Source organism: Cebus imitator, unplaced genomic scaffold (assembly GCF_001604975.1).
Source record: "Cebus imitator isolate Cc_AM_T3 unplaced genomic scaffold, Cebus_imitator-1.0 Scaffold417, whole genome shotgun sequence".
NCBI classification, from domain to species: domain Eukaryota; kingdom Metazoa; phylum Chordata; class Mammalia; order Primates; family Cebidae; genus Cebus; species Cebus imitator.
The window spans coordinates 920,472-923,954 of NW_016107732.1; the positions used below are offsets into that span (position 1 = coordinate 920,472).

Here is a 3,483-nt window from a genome sequence, read left to right on the forward strand (position 1 = left end):
TTTTTAAATAAAGACGGGGTTTCACCATGTTGATCAGGCTGATCTTGAACTCCTGACCTCAGGTGATCCGCCCGCCTTGGTCTCCAGAGTGCTTGGATTACAGGCGTGAGCCACCACTCTCGGCCGGAAAATTAGCTCTTAATGGGAGCAGGGATACTTTTCTATATGGAGTACACATGGATGAAACTCCTTGGAGAAATGGACCAATACATAGTCCTACGATATGAGAATTCAGAACATAATTCCCATTGTGGGGAAGTCAAGCAGACATTTCATCAATGCAGGACCAGGAAATTTAAACTCTGTACCCTACAGTAATAGGGGGAATATCCAAATCCCAAGGGGCCGCATGCCTGATGAAGCAGATGAAACACATGGCTGTAATTGGCTCGCACCTTTTTGATACATTCTCAACTCCACCAAAGTCTCAGCCTATATAAGGATGGAAAGTGGGGAGGGAGATTGCAGGGAAGACAGCACAGCTTCCACCACACTAGGTGACCAGGAGCTTCTCGCCATTTTAACTCCTCCCTCTCCCTCAAGCCTCACATTAAGTCTATCAAACATCATATGCTTTCTCAATATAAAACATGCACCAATTTCTCCCTTTCCACTGATATAATCCTAGTCTCAGCCCCTGTCACCTCTTTAATGGGTTAGGAATGCCTTCTCTGGGGTCCTGGAACCCCCTTTGTTTCACCAGCCTGGAATTGGCACAGAAAGAGAGCATTAGCCTTGCCCTCTGCCACCCTTGTAATTCATAAATCTCTGAAAACTTAAAAGTGTGAGCAAAAGTTTGTCACGTTTGTATGAGTAATTTATACTAAACTTGACCAGAATTTGTGAGACTAACATTTGTCTTTATATTTTCATTTAATGTGGACGTTGTTACATTTTACTGCAGATTTTTTGGTCTGGGTCTCCGTCTGTGTCCCAGACTGGAGTTAATTGGGGCAGTCATAACCCACTGCAGCTATGAACTCCTTGGCTCAGACAAGCTACAGGTACATGGCACCATCCCTGGCTAACATTTTTTATGTTATTTTTTGTAGAGACAGAGTCTTGCTTTGTTGCTCAGGCTAGGGCTGCAGAATTTTTTTTTTTTTTTTTTTGAGACAGAGTCTTGCTCTGTCACCAGGTGCCAGGCTGGAGTGCAGTGGTGCGATGTCAGCTCACTACAACCTCTGCCTCCCGGGTTCAAGTAATTCTCCTGCCTCAGCCTCCCAGGTAGCTGGGACTACAGGTGCATGCCACCATGCCCAGCTAATTTTTGTATTTTTTAGTAGAGATGGGGTTTCACCATGTTGGCCAGGATGGTCTCCATTTCTTGACCTCATGATCCACCCCCCTCAGCCTCCCAAAGTGCTAGGATTACAGGTGTGAGCCACCTCACCCGGCCAATTTTTTGTTTTTTAAACAAAGTCTTGCTCTTTCTCCCAGTCTGGAGTGCAGTGGTGCTATCTCAGCTCACTGCAACCTCCACCTCCTGAGTGCAACGGATTCTTCTGCCCCAGCCTTCCAAGTATCTGGGATTACAGGCACCCACCACCACACCCAGCTAATTTTTGTACTTTTAGTAGAGACAGGGTTTCACCACGTTAGCCAGGCTGGTCTCGAACTCCTGACCTAAAGTGATCTGCCTACCTTGGCCTCCCGAAGTGCTGGGATTGCAGGCGTGAGCCACCTCGCCTAGCCTGCAGAGATATTAATGTGTTTGTTTATGATCTATTGATCCAGGACCAGTGATGGTATATAACCTGCAGCTGTGGCTGGATGAAGATTCCATCAGTAATTCAATCAAAGGCAAGTCTTATCCAATCACATCTTTAAATCAATCACTGATCCCAGGCTCTATAAAAGGGAGCAGCCTTAGGAAGGTACATCAGATAAACCCGGTGTGGAAAGCCAGTCACACATTAGCTCAGTGTTCAGCCTCGGATTACCCAGTCAATGAAGAAGGAGGTAAGCTTCCATAATGGACGGAAAATTCCCAGTTTTGTTTCTTTGAATGTGTATATGTAGGCATAGCTATTTCAGGAAAAGTCCTAAGTATAGAGATATGGGGGTCTCCTAGGAGTATAGGGAATGGTCTTTTGTTACAACAGCTCTGACCCTGAAGGGCTTCATCTTGTGAACTCTGTATAAAGGCCTGGTGTGACTGAAGATTTCTCTTTGGAAAGTCTTTTGTATGGCTTTATGTTCTAGTAATTCTTTTTTTTTCTTTGAGACAATGTCTCTGTTATCCAGGTTAAAGTTTAGTAGCCCAGATCACAGCTCACTGCAGCCTCAGCCTCCCCAGGCTCAAGTGATCCTTCCACCTTAGCTTCCTGAGTAGCTAGGACCACAGGCATACACCACCACACCAGGCTAATTTTTCTATTTTTTGTAGAGACAGGGTTTTGCCATGTTGCCCAGGCCTTCAGTGATTTGTCCACTTTTGGCCTCCAAAAGTGCTTGGATTACAGATGTGAGCCACTGCGCCCAGCTTAGTAATTCCTTTTTGTTGCATTATATGAAATATTTAACTGAGTGTCATTATAATACAAGGAAGGACTCAGTGCTTTTCCCTGAGGGCAAAGAGGAGTCATCCAGAGAGTAAAGTCGGGTGTGACGTGAGCTGATTAGCATTTTATAAACGTTGACTGGAAGCATTATGATAAATGGATTATGGAAAGGCAAAAATGTATTCTGTTTTCTCCGAGGAGGTTTTAAAATCAAGATCACCTCTGCCTCATTAACTGATGCGATCAGGGTGGCAGATCTGATCTAATGAGACCAGATGAGAGTAACACAAAGCAGGAAATAACTAATAGAAATAGAAAGCAATTAGGTTTTTGTGTGCCCATGTATTACTCCTACCAGTCACATTTTCTGATTTTATGGCATGAAATTTGCTGTTTTCAAAATTGCACAAATCTTTGAAATGTTAACCATATATAAAATTGAAGAAAAAAAAACAAAAATGGCAATAATATATTAACAGAAAAGGGATTAAATTCTTGATCCATTCAGCACTCCAAATGGTGTGTCTGTAATTGCCCAGGTAATGTGATTTGGGATTAGAAATCAATTTCAAGCAATGCAAACTCAATTTACTTCTGAATTTGAAACAGTGAGAAAGAACAGGTAGCAAAAATAAACATAAAATTGTAGCTTTGGTTAAAGCAGTGAAGTTCTAAGGAATGGTAACTGTTAATGGGAAAAAAATTCAAAAGTAAAGGTGCTAAGAATCTTTCCTAAGGAATGTATCCTTTCACAACACAGTGGTGTAGCTGGTAGTGGCCTTGTAGATGTCTGCGGCTAATAAGTTTTCAGCCAGAGAAAGATGTCATTGGTATGGATTCTGGCTTGTCTTTTCTTTTTTTTGAGACAGAGTTTCGCTCTTGTTACCCAGGCTGGAGTGCAATGGCGCGATCTCGGCTCACCGCAACCTCCGCCTCCTGGGTTCAGGCAATTCTCCTGCCTCAGCCTCCTGAGTAGCTG

At 43.4% G+C, this 3,483-nt stretch overlaps 1 protein-coding gene across 1 annotated transcript in view; it reads left to right on the plus strand.

The window, feature by feature from the left end:
• The first annotated feature begins 1,741 nt into the window (after positions 1-1,741).
• ZSCAN4 (zinc finger and SCAN domain containing 4) overlaps positions 1,742-3,483 on the plus strand; it is a 13,761-nt gene continuing 12,019 nt past the window's right edge. The window contains exon 1 of the mRNA XM_017509535.2: positions 1,742-1,962. The gene's annotated coding sequence lies outside the window, so the exon portion shown is untranslated. The remainder of the gene's footprint in view (positions 1,963-3,483) is intronic.